This window comes from Gossypium hirsutum, chromosome A13 (assembly GCF_007990345.1).
Source record: "Gossypium hirsutum isolate 1008001.06 chromosome A13, Gossypium_hirsutum_v2.1, whole genome shotgun sequence".
NCBI lineage: Eukaryota > Viridiplantae > Streptophyta > Magnoliopsida > Malvales > Malvaceae > Gossypium > Gossypium hirsutum.
In genome coordinates, this window is record NC_053436.1 from 69,323,506 (window position 1) to 69,330,411 (window position 6,906).

General features: G+C 33.4%; 1 long non-coding RNA gene across 1 annotated transcript; it reads right to left on the reverse strand.

Moving 5' to 3' along the window:
• Nucleotides 1-1,601: 1,601 nt before the first annotated feature.
• Nucleotides 1,602-2,481, reverse strand: LOC107893817 (uncharacterized). The gene is made up of 2 exons (XR_001682971.2): nt 2,356-2,481; nt 1,602-2,280 (listed from the first exon to the last, which is right to left on the reverse strand). It is a non-coding gene; the product is annotated as an uncharacterized lncRNA (long non-coding RNA).
• Between the last annotated feature and the right edge of the window lie 4,425 nt (nt 2,482-6,906).

Sequence of the window (6,906 nt, forward strand, 5' to 3'; positions counted from 1 at the left end):
AGAAATAGGTTACAAAGTTGGTTACTAGTTGCCTACAAAAGTGCTTCATGTAATGTCCTATGCCGCTCATAATCACCTTCTAATAATCTCATTACTTTACACGCATCCTTGAAAATTAGTTAAACAAGCCTATTAATGGTTCTAATATTTTCAAAAGATGTTTCTCCTTTCACAATGTTGAGCAAAAGGTAATATCTAGCACTAGATGACGGACGAGCATAATACAACCTACCAATACACCTCTTTTGCTTTCTTAGTCTCTATTCTTTATTCCTTTTGTCTCGCATCCACTTTGATGAAAAGTCAACAAAATTTAAGTTACATGTTGAAGGATTCAATTCATTGGTTTGCATCTACTTAGTGACAATAGTCTTATGTAAATGAGGTATATCTAGTATGTTACGGGTATCCTAATTACACCGAATATCACAGACAATAAATAATTAATACTACCACAAGAACTCCTACCACACGAGTATGGTATTAAAATTTAAAGCATAAATGTGTGTTTGAAAAAAAATAAACAATAAATAATGAAACTTATGGTCTAAAACTACTTAATAATAACGCATAAAATATGTATAGTATTAAAATGAAAAAAATTAGATTAAATTGTGAGTAAAACAAAATACTACATGAATAAAATTGTTTATCATTATGTTGTCATCACTTCTTGAGTTGGTGTCGAGTTATGACACCAACTCAATCAACAATATTATTAATATATATACAATTGATAGAGGTAATAAAATGTGCATAATAAAATTGAAATGTATAAAAATATTAAAATAAAATTTTAGTTGAGTGGTAAATTAAAAGTTTTACTAATACAATTGGTGTAGGTAATTCCCACCATTTGCATATTTTTGTTGTTTTTTTAATGAAAAGACTAAAATTCTCTTTAAATATAACTTATTTTAATTATGAAAAAATATTTCCTTAATTTCTCTAACCGAGTTTGTGCCTAGTTGACTTGTGACACTAACTCAGTCAAGAGCTAAAATAATAATATAGGTATACAATTGATGGAGATAATAAAATATGTATAATAAAATTGAAATGTATAATATATCAAAATAAATTTTTAATTGAGTGGTAAATTAAAAATTTTACTAATGCAATTGGCATAGGTTCAAATATCATTATATACATATTTTTATAGGTTTTTTTTTAAATAAAAAGACTAAACTATCCTCAAATAATCTAACTTATTTTAATTACGGAAGAATATTTTCATAGTTTTCTTACTTGAATTGATACCTAATTGACTTATAACACCAACTTAATTAGGAGTTTAAATAATAGTAAATATACATTTAAAATTTTTTAATTTGAATTATATTTCAATTGTAAAGTTTGTTAGAAACAATTATCTACTTTAATAGTTTTAGATTTTGGTGTTGAAATTATTACTTAAATTGTGAGACAAATGATACAAATATTAAATGATGGTTAAAATATGTAATAAAAGTAGAGGAATTAAAACTTAATTTTGTGAATAGTACAAATACTTATAATATATTTTAACAACAAAATTATTCATTTAACCCACAATACGAGAAAAAATACTAATAGAATAATAAAATGAATGTCGATACCCATAAAAGTAAAGGTCAAATGTTGGATATATCTGTAAACGGGCCAATTATCCCGGGCCCACGTCAAGAACCAAAGTCCAAAATAAAAAACAAAAAAATAAACAAAAACCAAACCAAAATTAAAATGCCCAATTTTAAAGCAGTCCAAAACCCAAATAACCCCAAGTACAATGGCCCAATACCCTACAGCCCAAAAACAAAAATCAAGGCAGAAACCTTAGGTTTTTTTGCCTCTTGCACAACAGCCCCAGCCTCCGTACCCTCCACCAGCACACAGCCCTCGTACGCCACGCCCGCACCTCCGTACGATGCCAGCGGACTCCGTACCTGCAAGCAAATACGAAAACACCAGCACAGCAAAGAGAAAGAAAAAAATGACAAGAAACTTGTATTTTCTTTTTCATTTTTTCTCTGTTTCCGGCTATAAAAGCCATGTAATAACCGTTGTATTTTTTTTTACGAACACAGAGACACATAGAATAGAAAAAAGCAATCAAGATAGTAAAGGTGATTTTAAAGTTCTTTTTTTCTCTCTGTCGATTTATCTTCCTTTTGAATGATTTAAATTTTTTTTATACGTAAATCGACACCGATGAGAAGCCCAAATACCTCATGATGCAGAGGTAAGGGCGAGGGGTCGAACAATGTGGAGATTTCCTTGCTCTATGAAACCTTCTTTTTACTTGAAAAAAAAATAAACAAGGATTTAAAGTTTTTTTAAAAAAAAATGAAGAAGAAAAATAACAAGGAAGCTTACCGGATCTCTGCGAGCGTGCACCAGGTCAGGCCATCACCTAAGAACCGTCGGTCACCAAATAAATGGTGGTTCAGCAGCCTCATGCCAAATGAAACCCTAACAAATTGGGTTAATGGCCTTTGTTTTAATGGTGGGCTACATTTTAAGAAGGAAATAATGGGGGGATCAATAAAGGACGAAACGGCGTCGTTGCAAAGGGGGAGGGTCCGCGCGTCAACCGGCTCCAAGACCCAAACCTGCGCCCTTGTGCTGCAAATAGGTTATTTGCAAGATTGGTCCTCCCCTTTTTCGTACACATTCAATCGCACCTTATCCGTTTTGTTTTGTTTTGTTTTTAAATTAGCTTGTTAATTTGTGCGTGTTTGCACTTTAGTCCGCGGCAATGCTGCGTTTTGGGGGCCTAGATTATTTTCAGATTTAGTCCTCGTGCATTTGCGCACATTACACGCCAGTCCCCATTTTAGCTTCTTTTATTTACAAATTTCCCCTTTTATTTTTAAGTTTATCTTATTAAGCTTTTTAATTAAAATATTCATTATTTTAAAATTCATTTAATACTTTACCTATTCTATTAACTTCGCTTTTTTTTCTTTTATTTATATTATTATTTTTTTTAAAGTTGGTTTTATCCAAGTATACAATGTCTCATTTGTTTTTCTTTTTGTGTGTATTTGTGCACATGTTGTTTTAATGGTTTTAATGTTGTTTTAAAAATGCTTATTGTTTTTAAATTTCATTTAATTATGTGCGTAAGTTATTCAAGAATTTTGTTTCTTATGTGTTTATAAAATCATCCTCTTGAAATTCTTCATTATGTCACCTTATTTTAATATATTAGGTAGCACCTCATTTAAATGTTTTTATATATTTGTACACATACAACCAAATTACTTTAATCCTATATATATTATCATTCCTATGTCATTTTCACATGTAATTGCTTTTAAAATTTTATATATATATGTGTTTATGCTTTTAATCCTTTACGTACATAGTATATTTTCTAAAATTCTATTTTATCATGCATTTTGGCTACCCTTTCATTATTAGATTCTTTTTTATTGCATGTGTTTTTAAATGTTTTGTTCACACCTTGTATATTATTTGACTTTAAAAATCTCCATTCTATAATGCACATTTTAAATGATTATATATCTCTAGTTTTTTTTTAATCCGTCAATTCATTATATGATATATATATTAAGTATTTATCATTGTTTTAAACTCGTTTTATACCATATTGTTTTTTTTATTTGCATTTTGTTTTATGCACCTTGCATTGACCATTTTATATTATGTTATGTATATTATTTTGGCACATTTTTATGTATTGTTTTGTGGTGTTGTATTGTTGTATTATTATTTTCTTTATTGTATTATATATCAATTATTTCCCATGTATAATTGTAGTCGGGTTATATTTTTTAGGTTAGTTATATTTAATTATTTACTTTGTTAGTTGATTAAATAAGACACATTATTCTCATTCGTCAAGTTTTGTATCTTATGCATATACATTATCCCATATCATTGTTTTCCACTTGGTTTATGAAATGTGGTTTTATAAAATCTGAATCTTTATAATTAATTTCGTCTTATTTCAAGTCATATTAATGCATTTTAAGCTAGTTTTATAATTATTTATTTAAAGAACTTTTTAAAACGAAGACGATGTTCGATATTTGGCAATTCGAAGAATCGTGCCCTATCGTGCTGGGTTGCAATTTCTTGTTTGCTCAAAATAATCGAATGTCCCTTTAGAATTTCACTCATGTTTTCCAAAAACTCTTTGAAACGAAGGAAATGTTCGATGTTTGGTAATTTGGGAATCGTGCCCTATCGTGCTGGGTTGCGATTTTTTTTCATTTGTTCAAAATAATCGAAGATTCCTTTGGAATTTCACTCATGTCTTTAAAAACTCTTCAAAACGAAGGTAATACTCGATGTTTGGCAATTCGGGGAATCGTGCCCTATCGTGCTGGGTTGCGGTTTCCTGTTTGTTCAAAATAATCAAATATTCCTTTAGAATTTCATTCATGCTCTCTAAATTCTAAAATAAGGCAATGTTTGATATCTAGAAATTCGAGGAATCGTGCCCTACTGTGCTGGGTTTCGATTTTTTCGTTGGACTAAATAATTGGGCATCCTTTTGTGGTTTTCAACCAATAAACTTTTGGAAGTCAAAATTTATCGTGTTCTCGAGGGTATAAAGGATCGTGTCCTATCATGCTGGATGTGATGTTGTATTCCTTTGAAACAAGAGAATTTTGACGATCAATTCGAGCTATTCAAATGTTATTAAAAGGGACCACATTTCAAAAACATTTTTAAATCTCAGACATGAGGATAGTATCTAACCGATTTGGTACCAATTTTGGGCGTAATGAGGGTGCTAATCCTTCCTCATACGTAACTGACTCCCGAACCCGTTTTCTCAAATTTCAAAGACCAAAATCGTTGTTTTAGTAAGCCAAAATGTTTTATTAAAATGACCAAACTTATTAGGTGATCCAATCACACCTAAACAAAAAAGATTGGTGGCGACTCCATTTCTGTTTTTTATTAAATTTAAAATTTTGAAAGATGGTTTTGACAGCTTGGCGACTCTACTGGGGACGATCGAGAGAGTCAAGCCGTAAAATGGATTGTTTGCTGTCCTTTTGTCAAAAACCGAAAATTTGTTTTGAAAATCATGATTGCATTTGTTTGTATGACTGTTATGGATTGGGCTTTTAGAGTAATATTGCATTGCATTGCATGACCGCTGTGGTCACACCTTCTAAGTGGGAGTAAGAAACTATGCTTTCGTGAGGTTTTCACCTCTACATGGGCTAGTGGATTGCTTCCAGGGTACATCCGTATCCATGATTTCGTGAGATTTTCAACTCTGCATGGTCATAGGGAAATGTATCCCCCTGAACCGAACTCGATCTATATGAGCCTATAATGGGTGAGGATGGAGGAATCTGCTGGTTCGGGTACCTTATCTCTAGAACCGAACCACATATAGTGAACCTTAGAAGCTATCATTGGGTGGAGTCGCATCAAGCCTTAGTATTTACTCGTATATGCGTTGTAATTATCGTTTATGTGCTTGCATTTTATCACTATTATTTGATACTAACCTATGTTTAGTTTTGACTGTGTTTTGCATGACATTGCATACTAAAGGAGGTGTTGATTCGTATTCAATTACTAAGTTAGAAAGTTTGACATGGAGAATGAATTTCTTAGTAAAGTCGAGGATAATGCGGCCTTTCATGCATGGTCAGAGAAGCTACAATCAAAGAAAGGGGATAGCTTGGCAGAAGGATATATATCGGAGTTGTAGGAATTCACTCGCGTCATTGTAGCACAGAATGAGCTGCAAGAGTTGATAGATATATAGGCTCATTGGGATGAAGAGACCAAGCAGTTGTTTTATCAAAGCTATAGTGATATATCTTACTTGCTAGACATTAGAGTGGATAAGCACCTATTCCGAGTTATGGTTCAGTTTTGGAACTCTGCTTACAAGTGTTTCACTTTTGGAGAAGTGGATTTAGTACCTACCATGGAGGAATATACTGCTATGCTTAGGTGTCCAAAAATTCAGGTCAGAAAGACTTATGCCAGGGTTTTTAATGGTATGACTTTCACGAAGAAGTTGATGAGCATTTTAGGGATGAGCAAACCTTGGGTCACTGCTCGGATTCAACAAAAGGGAGATAGTAAATGTATCCCTTGGGAGAATCTGCGAGATTTGGTTTTAACGCATCCGGATGAGAGAAAGAGGGTCGATATCTTCACCTTAAGCATCTACGGCTTGGTAATTTTTCCTAAGGCTTTGAGGCTCGTAGACAAGGAAATCATTGACTTATTCGATCGTCTTGAGAAGGGGATCACACCTGTACCGGTGATATTGGCAGAGACGTTCAGATCCTTGAGCACGTGTCGGAAGACAGGCGAGGGGCGGTTTATCGGATGTGCACAATTATTGATGGTATGGTTTCATGGGCACTTTTGGAAGGTGGAAAAAGTTTCTTATCGGGTCTTTTCCAAAGGTTATTCCCTGTTAAAAGAGGAGGTCTCCATACAAAGGAAAGAGAATATCTTAGAGGAGAAGTGGATGGAAATTCTTCAAAGCCTCAAGGAGGAGGATATCGAGTGGAGAGCTTATTGGATGGTCCCCGATGATATCATGTATCGATGTGGGAACTTTGATTGGGTGCCATTGTTAGGAATTTGGGGAGCTACCGAGTATACTCCATTGCTTGCGTTGAGGCAATATAAATCAAGGTAGTTTGTACCCACGACCTACGGACTTGCTCAGTGTGAATTCTCCTTTAAAGGTGCCCACTATAAGAAGAAAGTTCGGGAGCTATCAGATGCTTGGAAGCAAACTCGTTGGATGAAGAGGTTGGCTGTCGGTTCCATGGTGACGCCTGAGTATGATGGATGGTTTAAGAAGAGGGCTAATGATAATGTTCCTAGGCCAAGCTTGGAGAATACTCGACCTATGGTGGAAAAATTACAAGTCGCCCCGTCAGAGCTAGAAATTATAAAGCAAGA